This window comes from Sapajus apella, unplaced genomic scaffold (assembly GCF_009761245.1).
Source record: "Sapajus apella isolate SASKATOON/1434 unplaced genomic scaffold, GSC_monkey_1.0 scaffold22, whole genome shotgun sequence".
NCBI lineage: Eukaryota > Metazoa > Chordata > Mammalia > Primates > Cebidae > Sapajus > Sapajus apella.
The window spans coordinates 14,758,338-14,779,198 of record NW_022436962.1 but is presented as its reverse complement, the minus strand read 5'-3'; the positions used below and the strand labels follow the sequence as shown (position 1 = coordinate 14,779,198).

The window sequence follows — 20,861 nt, the reverse complement described above, 5'->3', positions numbered from 1 at the left end:
ATTTTAAAATGTACAATTAAGTTCTTATTGACTACAGTCACCCTCTTGTGCTATCAAATACTAGATTTTATTCATTCTTTCTACTATTTTGTGCCCATTGAGTGTATTCTGCTTAATCAAATCGTTCAGGAGGTTCAGATCATCGTGGGGTAGAGAATGCTGGTAGGTATGGGATGATATAACCTTGAATGATGGCCTGAGTTGCTAGGGAAGAAAGTTGCTGCTGATTTTTAGTAAGCCGTCTTTTTCACCATTCAGAGAATCTACAAAGAATCATGTAAGGAAACCAAGTGCTAGTGGGGCACCCCATCAGAAGCATGCCTACAAATTCTGAGACTTGCTCTCTTTATTCTCTCTGTATGTTTGACTTTTCTCATCCCTTTTCTCAATACTTGCCCTTCTATGTCCTGGGGGTGTTAAGTGACAGGTTTACCCATGGGCAGGAGACGCAGTGGGGGACACAGGAAGGAGATGGCCATCTATGTGTGATGACGGGGTACGAGGTGGATCACAGGCTAGAATGGTGAGTTCTGCCTGGGGTGGAGTGGAGTATTAGAGGAAAGGATGAGAAGCTCACCCAGTGGACAAGCTGAGGAGGGTACTCTGGGCCCAGGAAGAGTCGCCAGAAGAAATACAGATCGCCCAATTAAATTTAAGCTTCAGAGGAACAGTAAAACAATTTTAGAACATGTTCCAAATATTGCATGAGACATGCTTATACTAAAAAGGTGTTCATTATTTATCTGAAATTTAACTTTAACTGGACATTCTGTATTTTGATTTGCTAAATCTGGCAATCCTAGATCCAGGAAACAGCAAGAGCGAAGACAGAAACGGCATTTGCGGGAAGGAGGAGTGTTTCCATGGGGCCTGGGGCCATTGGCAGCTGTGGTGGCTTTCACTGGGAGGTCCTGACTTAGCTCAGGACTGCAGACCACCTGCCAGCAAGTGCCTACACCCACTGCTTTTAGCTACTGCTTCAGTTCTTTTTATCAGGAGCTCCTCATCACCAGCTGTAGAAATACAGTTTCAAGTGTTCACCATTTCTTCTTTTCTTCCTCAAGCTTCTGTGTCTTTCCTTGGGTCAGTATTCATTCAAGCTACCTAGCATACGTTGAATGGCAGTCCTGTGCCAGGCAACGTGCTTAACATTGGGGATTCAGTGGCATATGCCACAGACACAGCCCTTGACCACACAGAATTTACAACATATATCCTTTAAAACCTCTTTTGACAGTATATGTGATGAGTGGGAGTAGACAGTAAAAAATGCACAAACACATATACAACTAAATTTCTCCCAGCCTTTTTTTTTTTGAAATAGCTATTTTAGAGAAAGGAAATTTCTGAGCCAGACATCTCTGTAATTCTTAACTCCTTCTGCATTTGCAGCAATGGAGCTGGAATAACTGAGTTCTCCGAGTTCTTTCTCTTCCTTCGGTCTCACGCACTGGATGGAGAATCCCCTGGGAATACAGCATGGTTAGAGGACACAGAGGAAGGAAGAAGCCGACCACCCTAAGCCCCAAATATTAGTCTGGTGACAGAGTACACATTAAAAATAGAACATCACCTCCGCCAAACCACCTCTAGTACAACTATTAATATTTAGTTAGAAACACAAATCAGAAGCGACAGTACCATTACTTCTATCAAGACTAATGCTGGCCTCCAGGTGCTGGGGATGTTCTGAGTACTGAGCACTTTCCATGACTTGTCCCCTTCAGCAGATGCCCCAGAAAAATCCTGTAAAGTTGATACTATTATTAGCCAACAGTTGACGAAATGACAGCTCAGAGAGAGTGGAGGATCTGCCCAGAGTCTGACAGCTGGCAAGTGGCAGGGCTGGGACTGAAGTTTAGGGTTCCAGAGTGCAGACCTCACATACCTAACCACAGTGCTAAAGACCTGGAGGGATTGTAGCCGAAGCCTGGAATTGCCATTGAGTAAATACAAATGTTTGTGCATTTTCACAAGTGTGTTTGTAGTCCACATCAAGGAACTGCCTTCAACCAACACTTTCACTGGCTAAGGGAAGTAATTAAGCCAAGAGACAGTAATTAAGTAAATTAGCTCAAGGGGAGAAATACAAACCTCACCTCATTGGTCTCTCCTGCCTTGAAGAATCAGTCTGTTTGGAATTTCTAGAATGGCAGTTCTTAAAGTGCAGTCCCCAAACCACCAGCATCACCATCACCTGGAAACTTGTGAGAATTGTGCCATTTTCTGGCCCCACCAGTGATTTCTACTGAACCAGAAATTGAGAGTGGGAGGTGGGGTAGGGCCCAGCCACCTGCGTTTAACAAGCCCAGGTGATTCCCATGTTCTGGAGGCAGCATCACTTTCCAGATGCTACGAAGTTTTCAGGGCCTTTGCTCTACCAATGAGGCAGAAGGCAGCCCTAGGGGACTGCCACTGGGACTAGGGCTCCCTCGGTCTAGTGCACCTGATAAGTGACAGATACTCCATACGAGTATTGTGGATAAATGAATAAATGTCACCTAGTGTCCCAAATCTGTTACTATGACAGGAGCAGAAAGTAGGATGACACATTGGCTCAACTGGCCATGCCAGAATTCTCAGAGGTTCGGGCTGACCAGAAGCACCCTGAAGACCAGAAAGATGAAATTTTATGTCCAGTGGAGTTTCAGGATGAACACAGACCACGAGAGGGACTCACCATCCTTCCAATCTTTGGAGTTTTAAGCAGAAGATATCACAAGGATTAAGTTACCACAGGGATAACTGGCTTTTCTAGTGATGTGCTAAGAAACCAAGTCTCTGAATAGAAAGCCCTGATTTGTAGCATTTGCTGATTCCCTTGGTGTAAATACTTCCAGCATGGACCATGGATTCTCAAATCATGAGCTGATGGGAGCCCACTCCAGCATACAACTGGCCCTGGCAGCCTTTGTTAGCAACTTCTTTAAAAAAGACTACTTATTTTTAAAGCATACAAGTTATATATATGGGAGAAAATCAAACAGCACAGAGGGCCTAAAATGAGAAATCTTCCTCTGGCACCCTGAGTCCCACCTCCAGAGGGAATCATCTTTTCTGGTTTTGGTTCCACGGAAGGTCCCTTCCATAGCTCCAAATGGTGTGCCTAAAGCAGTGCATATTGCTCTGTCATCCACAGGCGCCACCAATGCCATGGCTTGGAAGACCAGGAACCTAGCTCACCACCAGCACTCCCCACCACACTCCTCCACCCACTTGGCTATTTTGGTGATATTTTGCCATTCTTCTACTGGTTACTTTTATGTCTGTAAGTAAAAATAGCAGTCACTCATCTAGTGTTTGCTTTTAGAACAGAGGCTGTAAGACACTTAAGACATATTAATGATTGCCAGGCGCAGTGGCTCACGCCTGTAATCCCAGCACTTTGGGAGACTGAGGTGGGTGGATCATGAGGTCAGGAGTTCAAGACCAGCCTGGCCAAGATGGTGAAACACTGTCTCTACTAAAAATACAGAAATTGGCCGGGCACAGTGGCAGGTGCCCGTAATCCCAGCTACTCAGGAGGCTGAGGCAGGAGAATCACTTGAACCTGGGTGGTGGAAGTTGCAGTGAGCTGAGATCGTGCCACTGCACTCCAGCCTGGGTGACAGAGCAAGACTCCATCTCAAAAAAAAGAAAAAAAGAAAAAAGACATATTAATGATTGAATCCTCACAGTGGCCCTCAGAGGTAAGGACTATTTTCATTCCCATTTTATAGATGAGAAAACTGAAGCACGGAGAGGTTAAGTAATTTACCCAACCGAGTAAAAGGCAGAGACAGGATTCATACCCAGACAGTGTGGCTTCAGAGTCCATGTTTTTAAACTCTCCAAAGAAGGTTATAGAAATTTTCTTAGTATGGAGGGGACAGTTGCAAGGGAAATGACAATAGGAATATAAATAGATGAGCAAGCTGCAGCCTATTTGCTTTTATTGCTGGGCTGGAGGTGTAGACTCTGAGTTCTGTGAAGTCATAGCCAGGAATCCAGAAGAGGAACTGGCTCCCTCCAGGATGTATGAAGAAGCTATCGGAACCTCCCCCGACCAGCTCCCTGGGGCAGCTCTTGGCAAGAACACAGTCAGGCAGGAACAATGGGAGGATGGGCCCAGACAAGGGGGATCTGAGGCTAGGGCTGTGTCCCTGTGAGCATCCAGGGACAGCATAGAATACAGGGGTGCTGTCTGTAGGGCCACGGCTGCTGGGCTTGAACACAGAAGGGCCTGAGCGAAGTGTGGCCTGGGCACGCCAGGATGGATGAGTTGCCTGGGAAGAGCTTAAGGAAATAATAAATGGTCTGGAGGGTAGATGCCAGGACCCAGAGGCCCAGCTGCCTCACAGCCCGCCCAGGAGCACCTGCTGCTCCTGGTGACAGAGCCCCCAACCTCACCCGAAGCTTACAACACTGTGCTCATGGGGGGCTCTGGGGAGGCCCCAGGAAGATGGGTAGTTAGGTTTCCTGTGTCAAACCCCTTGGGGGCTCAGGGTCTCTAGCTGATCAGGCTGGAAGAACTTCTGCGGGCTAATACTGGGGTGGGGCAGGACTGATCATACAGGGGACACAGGGATACGGCTCCCAGAGGCCTTGTGGGGAAGACAGAATTGTCTACAAGAAAAGAGCAGCAACAAGAAACTCTTTCCATTTATGCGCTTTTCATAAGCTCCTGAGAAGTCGTGTTTCCCCTTCCCCAGCACCGCCTCTCCCTCCCTGGCAATTCCACGCCCTGACCAGAGGGGCCACTGCGGTGGTGTCCAGCCTGAGCCCCCAGGGGCAGGCGCAGCAGTGCAGGCCCAGGGCATCCTCGACAAAGTGGGAGAAAGGCAGCTGATGAGACCTTTCTGGGGGCAGCCCAGGCCAGCCCGCCAATGCTGGGCACCTCACTGCTGGGGCAGGGAAGCCCTCCTGGGTATATCTCCACATCCCTTGTCTTGAACATCTCAGAGGATGGGAGGGGGCAGAGCCCTACTTCCTCCACGCTAGAAGAAACTATAAATGGACAAGGTCTTGTCTCGGCGCCACTCCCTGGCTCAGACCTCTGCTGAGTCTGTGTGAGTGGCTGTGAATGTGTATGTGTGCCATGTGTGTGAGCCAGTGTGGGGGATGTGAATGTGTGTGTGTGGGTATGTGTGTGTGTGTGAGTGTGTATGTGTGAATGCATGAAAACACATGTGAGCATGGGGCATGTGTGAACGCACGTATCGGTGTCTGCAGTGTGTGCATGACCTATGTGCGGGAGTGTGTGGGAGGTGAGACTGTGTTGATGAGTATGGATGGGTGTGGGTGGGCTTGCCGACGGTGAGTGTGAGTGTGTAAGGAGGTTCCCCAGCCTGCCTTGCAGTTGATCCTGGTGCTCTCCTGGAGCCGTTGTTGGTGGGATGCAGAGATTGCTTCTGGCAGGTCCAGGATTCTGGAGCTCTTTACCCAATTGCCTAGAGTGGATCCTTCGTGGCTAAAAGGGCTGATGGCTTCCTGCCTTTGCCTCCTGCCTCTGACTTCCATCCCATGAATGTGCATGAGCCTGCAAGTACACACAAGCACGCCGTGCAATCACTGCCTGTGTGACCCTGTGGGACTCTGTGGCGCTGATCCCAGGCCCCAAGCCGCCAGTCTGAATGGTGCATGTGTCAGTGTGGCTGGCAAGGGCAGCTTTGGCCTCTCCAGATGCAGGAGACATTAGCCTTTGAGTTTTGTCAGGACTTTGAGTCCCTGTCGGGCTCCAACAGGGACACTGGGCTGTGGGCAGGGGTTGCCTTGAAGCAGAGAGCACGGTGTGGCCCCCTCAGGAATCAAGCCCACTGCCCCGGCCACTGAGGCCTCTGCTTCCTCTCAGCCCCACATGGGGTATGTCTGGGCTCTGAGGGTGGGAAGGGCTGGCCCACAGAACCCCCAGCAGCTTCTTCCTCCTCTTTGGTTTTCCAGCTAGAGGCTCCTGTACACCAATCTTCATGGGCCTAGGTGGGTCCAGAAGCCAGGCCTTTGGCAGGAGAACAGAATCCCTTTTGGGTTCAGGAAGGGTGACAGGATCCTGGTGGGGATGAGTGTGTCTTGGTAACAAAGCAGACTTTCAGCTGAGTGGGTTCCTGGGGCCTCAGCTCAACCCTCTGACCACACAGAGCAGAGGTGAAGGGCTCACTCTCTGGGATCACACAGATCAGAGTTTAAGTCCGGGATCTACCACTCACTGTGCTGTGGGAAATTAGACAATTTACTTCATTGCTCTGAAGCTCAGTTTCTGCAACTGTACAATGACTATGATACTATTTACATCGTAGATGTGTTATGAGGAGTAGCCCGTCTTTAGAAGCATCTAACATTTGGGACATGGAGAAGACCAGTGACTTGTGAGAACTGTGGCAGGAGGAGCCTGGAGGGCAGACATGGATGCCTCTGTGTCTGGGAGGCTCTAGACACCAGGCAACTGCAACCCTCTTATTCTCCCCATGCCTCACCCCAAATATACTGGCCTGGGGTGTCCAAGCTAGAAGGACCTTGGACAGTACCCCCAACTGAGAGAAGTGTCAACCTACTTCTTAGACACAGGGCTGGGACTGGAGTCCTGCCCTCCAGACTTGGTGGAACTCTGCAGTGATTAGGAGGAGACCTCCTGGAGTCCCTCAGATCCAGATTCAAATCCCAGTTCTACCACATCATTTCACCTCTCTAATCCTGTTCTCTTGTTCTTAATATGAAAATAATACTAGATCACATCTTGGAGTCATGCTGGTCAATATGGTAGCCACTGGCTATGTGTGGCTATTTATTTATTTATTTATTTATGAGCCGGAGTTTCACTCCTGTCACCCAGACTGGAGAGCAATGGCGTCATCTCAGCTCACTGCAACCTCCGCCTCCCGGGTTCAAGTGATTCTCCTGCCTCAGCCTCCCGAGTAGCTGGGATTACAGGTGCCTGTCACCATGCCTGGCTAATTTTTGTATTTTCAGTAGAGACAGGGTTTCACCACATTGGCCAGGCTGGTCTTGAACTCCTGACCTCAGGTAATCTGCCTGCCTTTGCCTGCCAAAGTGCTGGGATTACAGATGTGAGCCTCTGTGCCCAGCCATGTGTAGCTTTGAAATTCAAGTAAAATTAGATGAAATTTAAAATGCATTTTCTTAGTTGCTCTAGCCACATTTCAGATGCTCAACAGCCACACATAGCTTGCTACACTGTTTTTGGGCGGTGTGGACAGAATATTTCCATTATTTCAGAAAGTTCTATGGGCAAGTGTGGCCTCCTAAGGTTATTTGTGAAGACAAAATGAGACAATGCAGATCAAGCACTGGGCTCAGAGCCGGGCTGTGCATCAGTGATGCTGGCTGTCACTGTTATTATCAGGGCCTCCTAAAGGGTCCTCCTCCCAGCTAAGGGTGGCCTAGAGATCAGAGCATTCTTTGGGACCACAGCCATGCACGGTGACACATCCCTTTGAGCACACTCTGAGGATGGAACACATTGATCAGGATATTGAGGCCCAGAGAAGCAAAGTGACTTTCCTGAAGTCATATGAAAGAACAGAGGCCAGAATCCTGTTTGCTGACCCTCGCCGTGCCCCATCCTACTTTCCCTGTTCACAGGCACTCAGAGCCGGTGCACCAGGATTATCTTCTTTAAAAAATAGATTTTTAGAACCTGCCTGAGATAGAGTGAGCCAGAACTCACAGGGTATGGCCTGAGGGTTGATTTTTTGTTGTTGTTGTTTGTTTTTTTGAGACAGGGTCTTCCTCTGTCATCACCCAGGCTGGAGTGCAATGGTGCAAACACAGCTCACTGCAGCCTCAGCATCTGGGCTCAAGCAATCCTCCTGCCTCAGCATCTTGTGTAGCTAGGACCACAGACACCACCATGCCTGGCTAATTTTTAAATTTTTTATAGAGATAAGGTCTCACTTTGTCACCTAGACTGGTCTCAAACTCCTGGTCTTAAGCGATCTTCCTGCCTTGCCTCCCAAAGTGTTGGGATTATAGGGTGTGGGCCCTTGCTCCTGGCCTGAGATCTGCTTTTTCACTAAGAGTTCCAGATGCTTTTGATCTTTAGCCAGGTTGGGGCACAGTGTGAGGGGAACTCTCTCTCCTCCATCCTCTGCCAGGACTTTATAGGTCTCAACAGTGGGGACTCATCACATGCACCAGCCTCCCAGGGTGTGACTGGTTCAGGCCCTTGGTGGGGAAATAAGGAAGCAGAGGCCTTCCCTCATCCCCGAGGCTCCCATGAGCTGGCTTCCCCGGCGTGCCCTTCTTCCTCCTTGCCACACCCATCAGAAATCCTCGGGAGAGGCAAGTGCATGGGGACCTTGGCCTGCTCCCACTGGATGTGCCATGGTAGCTGCTTTTGCCAAGGTGGGTCAGGCTGGGGCTGAGGAAGCCAAGAGAGTGCCCAGGCCTCAGCACAGGACTCCCTCAGGGACTGTTTTTGGCCCAGACACCATGATTTTTCCTCAAGCAGGTTAGCCCTCGATGAGAGAGCCAAGTCCCTCCAGCTCTGGCTGCCAAGGAGGCCCCACAAGATGGCCGCCGGCCAGCCCTTAGTGTTATTTGGCTCGGGAGGACTGCTCTCTCCGACAGGAAGTCTTTAATCTCCACAACAGTGGTAATCACGAGTTCAGAGAGTCCAGCTTCCCATTCCAGGGAGCTCAGTGGGATTGGCAATCCTGCCCTTTGCAAGGAGAGCCCTTTCATCTGAACACACCAAGTGTCTTGTCATCCTGGGGCCTGGGAACAGAGACAACAGGGCTGGCATCTGCCTCCTGTGTACGTGCAGCTTAGCTGTCGCTCTGAAAACTGGTGAACGAAGCAGGGCTGCAGGGGCTTACGCTGGGTGGGCAGCTGAAGGACCTATAATCACTGAGGGCGGCCCTTTCCAGAGTTTTCCTGGTCTCTACAACTGGCTGCAGACCTGCCCCATTCCTGTCAGGAAACTTGCAAGAATGGGGATTCCCTTGGGATGGGGTGGGAATTGTGTCTGCTCCATCCTCTGCTCAGGGCTTGGTAGATCCCAGCGGAAGGCTCATCACAAGCACCAGCCTCTTTCCCCTACCCCAGAGAGCAGAACCCAAGGAGACTCTCTTCTGGCTGCTGCTGAGAGGGGAGTGCAGGCTCAGGGGACCCACTCCCCAGGGAAACTGACATGGAAGATATTTATAGAGGGTTAAACCACCCTTCAGGGTGCATCTACTCCTTCACTCATTCATTCAGCATGTCTCTACTGAAGCCTTCTTATGTTTATAGCCCCTGGGAAACTGTGGTAAATAAGAGACACAGTCCTTGTTCTTGTGGAACTTACATTCTTATAGGGGAGTGAGGAGATAGAAAATAAGTAAATAAATAGGTATATATCTATACACATATATACATATATAATGCAACATGGGTTAGAGAAAAGGGCTATGAAAAAAATTAAAGCAAACTATAGACGGGAAGGGGAAGGGCTACTGATTTCATTTTAATTTTTTTTCTATAGAGACAGGGTCTCACTATGTTGCTCAGGCTGGTGTCAAACTCCTGACCTCAAGCCTCCCGAAGTGCTGGGATTACAGATGTGAGCCACTGCACTCAACCAAATGGCTATTGTTAATTTCCCCAGCCAATGGCACTTGGGGAAACCAACTGAAGAAGGACTCATCTCACCTTTTCAAGGATGTGTGAAAACACCCTTGACTCACCATTGTCTCCACCACTTGTAGCATCTTAGAAACCAAAAGTTATGCCTGGGCACAGTGGCTCACGCCTGTAATCCCGGCACTTTGGGAGGCCGAGGCAGGTGGATCACTTGAGGCCAGGAGTTTGAGACCAGCCTTGCCAACATGGCAAAACCCTGTTTCTACTAAAAAAAAAAAAAATTAGCCAGGCATGGTGGCAGGTGCCTATAATCCTAGCTGCTCGGGAGGCTGAGACACGAGACTTGCTTGAACCCGGAGGGTGGAGGTTGCAGTGAGCTGACATTGTGCCACCATACTCTAGCCTGGGAGACAGAGCGAGACATCTCAAAAACAAAACAAAACCAAAAGTTAAAATACCCACTGGAGACTCCTTTTCAGTCTCTTCACAATTCCCTCTATATATTCCTTTCCTGGGAGTTCAATATTCCAGTATCTAAATTTACCAACCACAAACCACAGAACTTTTGTGATGTAATAGAAATTAGCAGGTAGATGTTACATCTGTTACCTTTAAGGCCACTTCAGTCAAACCTCGGGCTGACAGGAAGCTCTGCTCACACGGCCATGGGATTGATGGCAGGAAAGTGTCCCCTTTAGGCTCTTTTAACTTCCACTCTCCTGACCTTGGAATCAGCTCACTAGGCTCTCTCCTTTCAAAAGGATGGAGGTGCACAGGTGTCATTACGAGATAGGAAGGGCTGACCTGAGGTCAGTCTGCTGGTGCTGATAATGACGGGTACCATAGACTGATAGGTGTTCAGTCAGTGCACACAAGGCCTTCCTTCGTCAGGAAGGCAGTGGGTGTGGTGGACTTAGAGGCAGCGAAGCGGCTAGAATCCTGGCTGCCCTGTGGCCTGGAGGTGGCGTGGGCTTGGGAGGCAGGCAGACCCAGGCACAGTGCGGCCACTTTCCAGGCTGCCCTGCCCCTCCGAGCCTCAGTTTCCTCACCTGTAAAGTGAGGACCTTTAATTTCCTTAAAGAAACTGTGAGGCCAGGAGCAGTGGCTCATGCCTATAATCCCAGCACTTTGGAAGGCTGAGGTGGGTGGATCACCTGAGGTCAGGAGTTCGAAACCAGCCTGGCCAACATGGTGAAACCCCTTCTCTATTAAAAATACAAAAAATTAGCTGGATGTGGTGGTAGGCACCTGTATTCCTGGCTACTCAGAAGGCTGAGGCAGGAGAATCACTTGAACCTGGGAGGCGTAGGTTGCAGTGAGCCGAGATCACGCCATTGCACTCCAGCCTGGGCAACAGAGTGAGCCTCTCTTTCACAAAAAAAAAAAAGAAAAGAAAAGAAACTGCACTCAAGCCTCTAGCATCTGTTACACACTCGATAAATGACAGTGGCTACAGCTCCTTGGACAAATAGCTTAATCACTCTCAGCTTTGATTCTTCATCTGTGAAAGCGAGATATCAATATATCCATCTCCTGAGGTCATTATGGGGATGAGATAATATGTGTGAAACCGCCTGTCACAGGGCTGGCGCTCAACATGTGTTTATCTACACAGGGAGCTCGTCCCGGAGTGAGTCAGTGGCTGGGAAGTTGTGGAGAGGGGCATTCCTAGTGGCTGAGCCGCCCTCCACATTGCCGGGGATGCAGCCCTCTTCCCTGTGCCCAGCTTTGTCAATGAAGAGGAAGTAAGAGAGGGGACGAAAGTGGGGGAAAGAATTTTCTGGATTTTTTTGCTGCTTTAAATTCTGGCTTCGAAATTAGCCGGGCATAGCCGCACGTGCCTGTAGTCCCAGCTATTTGGGAGGCTGAGGTGGGAGGATTGCTTGAGCCCAGAAGGTCGATGCTGCAGTGAGCCAGGATTGCACCATTGCATTCCAGCCTGGGCAACAGAGTGAAATGTGTCTCTTAAAAAAAAAAGAATTCTGGCTTCAGAATTGGAATTTACAACACTGGTAATATACCAGCTAAACAGATTATATACTCAGAAGAGGGTGGGGTGGCACGAGACCAGGGTTGCTCAAAAGTGCAGTCTCACAGCCTCCACTTCCCCTGCGAGAGGCGGCTATGCTTCCCCAGCTCACCATCAGCCCTTCCATCTGCTGACTCATCCTCACACAGCCCAGCCCAGGACCGCTGAGTGCGTGCAGGGAGGCCTATTAATAGCCTCTTCCTGGGACACTCAGGGTGCCTTTCTCTAAGGCAGTTTGATGACAAGCCTGCTGCCCTACCCCTCATTCTCATCCCCACACCACCAGCGCTCTCCTCATAGACCCAGAATTAACAGTGCTGGACACTGACTGGTACCCAGAGAGGGCTAGAGCTTCCATTCTGTCACTTCTGGATGTCCACCCAGCTGCCAGATGAGGAGCTGTTGGTAGTGGTAAGGTTTTGGAATCTTCGAGGTGCCCAGCCTGCAGGGCAGGAGGCACCAACACCAGCCACTGTGGCCGAGTGTGCACGGGACAGGCTTTGTCGGTCCTGGGCATTGCTCATCCAAGGGCACAAGCAGAACCCAGCCTGGCAAACAGGCCAAGGGCTGCAGAGAGCATCTGGGCTGTGTGTCATGGGGAGGGCCGTGGCTGCCTCTCTGGGTATAGCCTCCACAGAATGACCCGCTTTGTGAGTGTCTTCCACTCCCACAGTGACAGAGTGAAGTAGAATCCGTGGCAGGACAAGTTGAGACCCCCTGGGCAGGCTTAAAGAGGTAAGAAGTGGTCCAGTTTCTCAGTCACTGTGTTGGGAGACTGGCCTGCATGCTCTCCATGGGGACATCTTGCATGTGTGGATGAATAAGCCCCATATAGTACAAAGAACACATTTTTCCATCTCAGCTTTGTCACTCATTAGCTGTGTGATCTTGGTCAAGATACACTTCTTGCTGGGCCTTAGTTTCCTCAACTATAAAAAGATAGTATTGAGCCTGGATAACGTAGTAAGACCCCATCTCTACAAAAAATTTAAAAATTAGCTGGGCATGGTGTTGTGTGCTTGTAGTTCCAGCCACGTGGGAGGTGGAGGAAGGAAGATCTCTTGAGTCCAGGAGTCTGAGGCTGCCATGAGCTATGATGGTGCCACTGCACTCCAGCCTGGGCAACAGAGTGAGACTCTTATCTCAAAAAAAGAAAATAGTTTTGGACAGGGTGAGTCTAAGGTTTCTGCTCTTCCAGATCTGAGCTTCCTAGTTAATATCTTGTGCCTGTTCAGAAAATGTTGATCTGTCCAGGAAATGACAGAAGAGCAGCTAAGGAGATCAGTAGACAAACAGGTGGCGGTAAGAAAAGGGGGAAGAGACTGAGTTGGCAACTTTCTCCCTCTCTCCTTTGGAAGTCCTCCCCCAGCCCTTTCATCAGAAAGCTTTCCTGTGGGTTCCCCACACCCCATCTCCCTGGCAGGGTCACTGCTACACAGAAAAACAGAGGCCACGGTGTGGCTTTTCCGGGCCTGAGACATGCCTTCCACCATTAGGCACTGTCAGCTGAATCTCTGCTTCCTCTTCCATCCCCCTCTCACCCACAGTTCTTCCCTTTTCCTCCAATTTCTTTATGCTCAAGTCAGGATTCAGAAGGCTCCCAGGGCATGGGAGGGCTTTGCAAACGAGGGAGAGTGAGGTGAAGGGGGTCTCGGTGATAAACAGAAAGCCTGGCCTACAGGGACTGGGGTGCTGGGAATAGAGGCAGAGAGGGAGAGAAAGCTTAGAGCAAGAAACCTGTTAGAGGAGGTAACCTCAGTGCTCCTCGTGACAACCATCCAGAACTGCGTGCCCCTAAATGAGTTGTCTGCCTTCACCTCTCCATCTGTAAAACGGGCAGACCTGCCCTTCTGCCTCAGTTGGAAGCATCCACAGCCCCTAAACAGCCAAACAGCCTGCTGATTTTCCAGCCTTGGCAGAGAGGTTGGGGAAAGGGAGGTGCAGCTCTCTCTGGCAGGGAGTGTCCCTGGGGACCCAGTGCGACCACGGTTAATTAATGGTTTGACGGCTGGGGTGGGACTAGCCCGGCACCTAGCTCCGGGAAACCTCAACACTAGTCAAGGGGAATCCAGGCTAAGATGCCCCACCTCAGCCCCCTGAACTTGGCATGCAGGGAAGGTGAAAGTGGCTGAAATGATTTGCTGGCTGGGGCTTCAGACTGCACGCCTATCTGGCAATTGCTTGCGCCTGCGGAAGCCACCTTGCACACGGCCCCTGGATCCAGCTTTCTGCAAAGCCGTGCCAGGAAAACATGGGAGGGGGCGGAGCATCTGGCTGATGAGCTTGCTTCAAGCCAAGAGGGAGTTTTTGGTTCAAAAATGGATTGTCTTTTGCTCTGTTAATATTTCTCTGGCATTAGTTTCCTGACTGTGAAAGGGAGGCTTTTGGCCAAAAATAAGTGTTCATAGAACAAATTGGCCAGTGAGGACTAACCTGACATAAAGAGAGAGGGTAGTTTCCTTTTCAACACGGTATTCACGGTAACAATAAAAATGTAGTCAGCACCAACTGCAGAAGAAGCCACGTGCTAAGAGCACAGATTCTGGAATCAAACCAGTTGGGTGCAAATCACCAGCCCTCTGACTGGTTGTGAGTTGTGACCTCAACTTCCTCATCGGTGAAGTGGGGATATCATAGGTGAGGCTTTCCACAGAGGTGTTTTTAATTGTTCTGTAAAGCAGTTACATGGTAAATGCTCAGTAACTATTATTTATTGTTATCATTTTATTAGAATTTAGTGCCGTCATCTCTATTGTTAGGAAATGTTATCATCTACTTGGGCTACCCCACGTGTGGGGTAGCCTGCTCTGTCTGTGGAATAGCCGATAATAATAATGATGATCTAGCTGAAGAGATAAGAAGCAAACATAGAAAAATGTAGATAACAAACTTCTTTTTCTTTTGAGACGGAGTCTCACTCTGTCACCCAGGCTGGAGTGCAGTGGCATGATCTTGGCTCACTGCAACCTCCACCTCCTAGGTTCAAGCAATTCTCCTGCCTCAGCCTCCCTGGGATTACAGGCATATGTCTCCATGCCCAGTAATTTTTGTATTTTTAGTAGAGACGGGGTTTCACCATGTTGGCTGAGCTGGTTTCAAACTCCTGACCTCAAATGCTCCACTCATTTCGGCCTCCCAAAGTGCTGGGATTACAAGTGTGAGCCACCACACCTGGCTGATAACAAATATTTAAATAATAAACATTTAAATAGTTCCATATAGCAGCACACAATGGGGTGTGTGACCGACAGCCAAATGGTTAGGATAGCATTCTGAAAATGCAGGTGGTCTCACCATGCCCACAGTCCATTTCTAGGTTGCCAGGCCTCCCCTCTCTCAACCCGTATATAAGGGGTACACCAAAGGGTACTCCATAACCTATCACCTTTCCACAGGTGTTTGGAACAGGGGCAAACACTTGACCCGGTATCTGGCCAGCCATAGGCTAGGCAGGGACCCAGCATGGTCTAGTGTAAAAGGGTTAGTGGTTCCCATTGGACTGTGTCCAGGAAGTCTAGTTTGGACCCAGGGAGAAAATGACACATTCAGCTGAGGCAACAGGAGCTGGAAGGACATCCTGAGGTAGAAGTGGGGACTGTGCGGGGCACAGGTAACAGCCGTCACAAGGGAACAGCAACGGTGACGAAGAAGCTGCCTGTCCACAGAACTGGGATTAGAGCAGGCACACAGAGAGAGCAAAGAACAGCATGTGGGGGCCACCAGAAGGCCTTTGATGGAAGGCAGGAAGGAGCTTTCAAAGGCAGTGGGGAGCTGCCTTTGTTCCCACTGGACTTCTGGATTGTTTGTTTGTTTGAGACAGAGTCTCGCTCTGTCGCCAGGCTGGAGTGCAGTGGCAGGATCTCAGCTCACTGCAACTGCCACCTCCTGGGTTCAAGCAATTCTTCTGCCTCAGCCTCCTGAATAGCTGGGATTACAGGCGCACGCCACCATGCCCAGCTAATTTTTGTATTTTTAGTAGAGATGGGGTTTCACTGTGTTGGCCAGGATGGTCTCGATCTCTTGACCTTGTGATCTGCCTGCCTTGGCCTCTCAAAGTGCTGGGATTACAGGCAAGAGCCACCATACCTGGCTCCCACTGGCCTTCTGAAGGAACTTCTTGAGTTTTTGATCCCAGTGACCAAAGAAGCTGGACAGCTATGCAGAGAAGGCAGAGGCCATGGAGGGCTCCAGGAGCCATGGGGACTGCAGGGGCCGTGGAGGGCTGCAGGGGCTGTGGAGGGCTGCAGGAGCCATGGGGACTGCAGGGGCCGTGGAGAGCTGCAGGAGCCGTGGAGGGCTGCAGTGGCTGTGGAGGGCTGTAGCAGCCTACGGGGGCTGCCCCAGCAGCAGGGAGAGGCTTCTGTCTGGAAAGCCAGGGGGATACCGAACAGGCAGAGGGGCTGAAGGAAGGAGCAGAAGAGAATGATAATGCAATGGAAAAGCATGATGAGGACCTGCGGAAAGGTGAGTAGACTGGTTTGGCTGGAGCCAGGGGCTGGAAGGTCAGAATTTGGAAATATTCAGAAAAATACATTGTGAGGATGCTTTCACTTACCAGTAACAGGAAACCCAACCAAACCTGGATCAAACTCTAACAGGAATGGACTGACTCACGTTTTGGAAAGTCAGGAGGTGTGGCAGGCTTCAATCAAGGCCAATCCAGAGTTCAAAGCCACACCAAGGACTTTGCATTTGTGTCTTTCCTCTCTTCTTCTGAACGCTTTGTCCTGACTCCACCTCCCCGGCTTGAAGCCAAATAAACAATGTACCAAATGACCAATTTGCCAAAAACATGATTTAAGGAAAATACTTTTTAAAAACGGTCAATAAACATGCATATATACACACATATATATTTTGTTTGTTTGTTTGAGATGGAGTCTTGCTCTGTTATCCAAGCTGGAGTGCAGTGGTGCTAACTTGGCTCACTGCAATCTCTACCTCCTGGTTTAAGAGATTCTCCTGCCTCAGCCTCCTAAGTAGCTGAAATTACAGGCAACCACCAGCACGCCTGGCTATTTTTTGTATTTTTAGTAGAGACAGGGTTTCACCATGTTGGCCAGGCTGGTCTTGAACTCCTGACCTCAAGTGATCCTCCCAGCTCAGCCTCCCAAAGTGCTGGGATTACAGGCGTGAGCCATCGCGCCCAGCCGAAATGTGCTTATATTTTTAATTTGATTCAGAAATTGACTTTTGAAGCCAGGCGCGGTGGCTCAAGCCTGTAATCCCAGCACTTTGGGAGGCCGAGGTGGGTGGATCACGAGGTCAAGAGATCGAGACCATCCTGGTCAACACGGTGAAACCCCGTCTCTACTAAAAAAAAATACAAAAAAATTAACTGGGCATGGTGGTGCGTGCCTGTAATCCCAGCTACTCAGGTGGCTGAGGCAGGAGAATTGCCTGAACCCAGGAGGCGGAGGTTGCGGTAAGCCGAGATCGCGCCATTGCACTCCAGCCTGGGCAACAAGAGTGAAACTCCGTCTCAAAAAAAAAAAAAAAAAAAATTGGCTTTTGATGAACTGGCTTTCAGAAAATTGTTTCTAGGCCAATTGCCCTGTTTACAGCTATTCTTGAGAATTACGACGGTTGGAAGCAACCCCTTGGACTGTAAGCCTCTCAATTCATGTGCAGGAGAAGAAAGAGCCTCTATGCCCAGCCTCAGCAGCACAAGTCCTGAGGTTTGCTCTGGTGGGTCAGTGGGGCTCATATGCAGTCCCCTGAGCCAATGACTGTGGCATGGAGAACATGCTGGCTGGCTTGAATCTAGCTCAATGTCTTTTCTTGAGCCAGTAGCTAGGGTCAGGGCGATGGGGCTATGTTGGTGGGCTTAAGCCATTTGAGCCCCACTCCTAAGGCAGGGGGTGGGTGAAATCACACCCTGGGCACATGGCTGGGAAACTCCTGTTAGAAAAGGTCACAAAGGCCACAGATGTGGAGAACATAAGTAACAATGCCAGTGGCAGCTGGGGACATTCCTGAATAGCCAGCCAAAGTGTTTGGACTTTGTTCTACAGCCAGGTGACATTGGAAAGTTTTTAGATCTGGGAAGAAAGCTCTTCCTGGTGGTATTTTAGGATGATTAGTCTGACCACAGATTGCATAAAAGTAGAAAAAAGACTGGCAAACCAGTGGGGTCATTAGAGAACCCAGGGGAGAGGCAATGAGGATTAAAACTAAGGAAGTGGAGTGAGAAACCAAAGTAAGGGAGGACTATAAAGTATTTGGAAAGAAATAGTAGGAGTTAGTGTCTTATTGGACATCAAGGAAGTGGGTGGATGGTGACAGAGGGAGGAGTCAAAAATGGCTCCAAGGTCTCTGACCTGAGTGAAATCACTGGGCTTCTGCCCGTACCCTTAATAACTCCTTTCTTTGAGAACTGTCCCTCGCTCACAGGAAAGGGCCTGTGTCCTGTTCGTACTAGGCCCCCATTGTTTTGGCAGCCTGGCACTCCCTCCCTTTCTGGGAATGGACCCTTCCCCCTTCCTGGGAATCACCCTCTGCTCCCCCATCTCTCCACAGCTGTTGTGGAGGCCACTGTGTAAATGCACAGCCCGTGTTTAGGGACGCTGGACCCGAGACGGGTCAATCAGAACTCTTCCTCAGCTTGGGACTAAAGCAAAGAAAGATTTCTCTCTCTCTCTCTCTCTCTCTCTCTCTCTCTCTCTCTCTCTCTCTCTCTCTGTCATTGGGAGGCTGAAGATGTGATTGGCCCAGCTGGTGACCTGCTGCTGGCCTCATGCTTCCATATGAAGATACCAGGCTGCAAAACGAGAAGGAAGCCCATGCAGAGAGAACTTCTGAAGAGAGAGCCTGGGAGCAGTTGCCTGGGTGCCTGTAGGCTGTCAGATTTCTAGATACACTTCCTGTTCTTGGGTTCTGCAAGACACCCTCTGGCTCTTTTGCATACATTTAAGCAACTATTTCTGAAGTTGGGAAATCAGGAGTGGCTGCTGACTCTAAAGAGAAACTACATCAATGTGGAAGGTATTTGAATTATCAGTAAGTTTACTGGAGGTATTAAAGCTGGACCATCACTTGGAGATGTTGTAAGGAAATGTAAACATTTGGCGAACAGATCTTTAAATAAAGAAGGAAGCCATGGGAGTGGCTGAGATCTCCCTGAGAGAAAGTGGAGCGATGTTCAGAGGTAACTTAGTTTAAAAAAAACACATTTAGAAACTGGAAGGTGTCAGGGGACACAGTAAAGGAGACAGAAAGGGATTTACCAGAAAAGTTGGGGGAGTACTATCCTAGTGTCAAAGAACCAAAGGGAGGAGCAAATGCAAAATCTCAATGCATAAGGAAGTGTAAGTGATGAAGGGCAGGCATTGGGGTGGGTCGACTCAGCAGCTCCACCATTTTACTGAGAGCCCAGGTGCTTTCTACCTCTCTGCTCTGCTGTACTTGGCATTGGCTTCACCTGAGGGTTGAAGCTTCCTCCTGTGGATGAGAGACAACTGCGAGTAATTGGCACAGTGGAAGGGAGACAAAGAACACTTTCCCAGTCATGGAATCTGAGCTTCTGTCTTCAGTCTGATTGGGCTGCTTTCAATCCTGTGCTCACCCCTAGCCCAAAGAGATTCCCCGGAGAAATGCCGTTTGCTAATTCCCTTCGTCTATCAGGAGCACCGCTGTGGAACCAGGAATAGGGTCTCTGTCCCTTAAGTGGGTGACAGTAGAGGATGGGAGTCTCCACCTGAACATGACCAGGGCTCTGCTGGGGAGGGAAAACAGAGAGTGAAAGCTGCAGAGGCAACGAACAGCTCCCCCCCCCACCCCGCCCCCACCACTCCCTGCCCCAGCCCACATGCCCTATGAGGCCTGCATGGGATGACGTCTGTAGAGCTGCTTTTAATGTATACTAAAAATCACTGGGCTGTGTTGCTAACTTCTGTTAGCAGAGAATGCTGAAAGGCCATGGGAGTCTTTCATTGTCAGTTTCATGTGACCCTTCCCCTTATGATCAATGTCAGACCAGAGATTTAACTGCAAGGCCCTGCCTCATCCAGCTCTTTTTGTCTCCGCTTTGCAAAGTTCCTAAAATGTACCAGATTTCGCTCTTCTTCATGGTCTTATATGCTGATCCCTCTGCGGGGAACAGCTTCCGTGTTTGTTGCCTTTTCTTACATATGTTTCACTTCATGTCGTTCCCTAAAGAGCACTTCCCTGTCCTCCTAAACTGAATTAGGTGCCCCCACCCTGGCTCGTGTCCCTATTGGAACCTAGTTCCAGATTGTAATTATGTTTCTATTATGTTCATGTGTAGCTCTGTAGGATGGGGACCACTTTTGTTTTGCTTACTCGTGAATCCTCAGAGCTTGGCACACGGCTGATGCACAAGACATTTGATGAATTAATTCTCTATTTCACGCACTTCTCCATCTAACTCACGCCTATTGTCTTTTTTAAGCATGTGAGACATCTTTGGAGGTTAATGAATGTAAAGATTTCTACAAAACAACATCCATTCCAAAAGAATAATGATGTTTAATGAACGTACATAGTAAGGAATGCTTGGAAAGCTCATAAAATAAGAGCAATGGAACAGGGAGTTTTTAAATTTTTTTTTTTTTTGAGACGGAGTTTCACTCTTGTTGCCCAGGCTGGAGTGCAATGGCGCGATCTCAGCTCACCGCAACCTCCGCCTCCTGGGTTCAGGCAATTCTCCTGCCTCAGCCTCCCGAGTAGCCGGGACTACAGGCACGCGCCACCATGCCCAGCTAATTTTTTGTATTTTTAGTAGAGACGGGGTTTCACCATGTTGACCAGGATGGTCTCGATCTCTTGACCTCGTGATCCACCCGCCTCGGCCTCCCAAAGTGCTGGGATTACAGGCGTGAGCCACCGCACCCGGCCATGTTTTTTGTTTTTTTATCATGTTTAAGTAATGTATTGTTTCGCATCGGTTACCCTTACATAGATAAAGACAAGCCTAGAGCAAATTGGTGAACCGGTTCAACACTGTCTTTGCTCCAGCCCCTCTCACCAGTTAATTACACTAGTAGACATTTATCAAATGCTCCCTCTGCATGGCCCATTGTGCTGGGCTGTGAGATTTGGCCCTGATTTCAGTCCAGATCCTAGTAGGGCTTCCAGCACCTCCTTCTCCCTTTGGGGCTTCCCTCAATTCCATTCAACAAATATTTACTGAACTCACAGTTGGGTGAAAGAAATGGTAAATGAGTAAATCCATGGCAATACTTCGTGTTACGATTCTCGATGATGGCTGTGAGGTGCTACAGGATTTTGAATCATGCAAGTTTTCGTTACGGGCATT

At 49.4% G+C, this 20,861-nt stretch overlaps 1 long non-coding RNA gene across 2 annotated transcripts; it reads right to left on the bottom strand.

The window, feature by feature from the left end:
- Positions 1-1,318: 1,318 nt before the first annotated feature.
- LOC116558612 lies at positions 1,319-10,298 on the bottom strand. 2 transcript variants are annotated; one of them, XR_004272093.1, is made up of 3 exons: positions 10,165-10,298; positions 1,642-1,746; positions 1,319-1,466 (listed from the first exon to the last, which is right to left on the bottom strand). It is a non-coding gene; the product is annotated as an uncharacterized LOC116558612 (long non-coding RNA). The 2 variants fall into 2 exon arrangements; XR_004272092.1 differs by having other exon boundaries at positions 10,156-10,295.
- Positions 10,299-20,861: the final 10,563 nt, after the last annotated feature.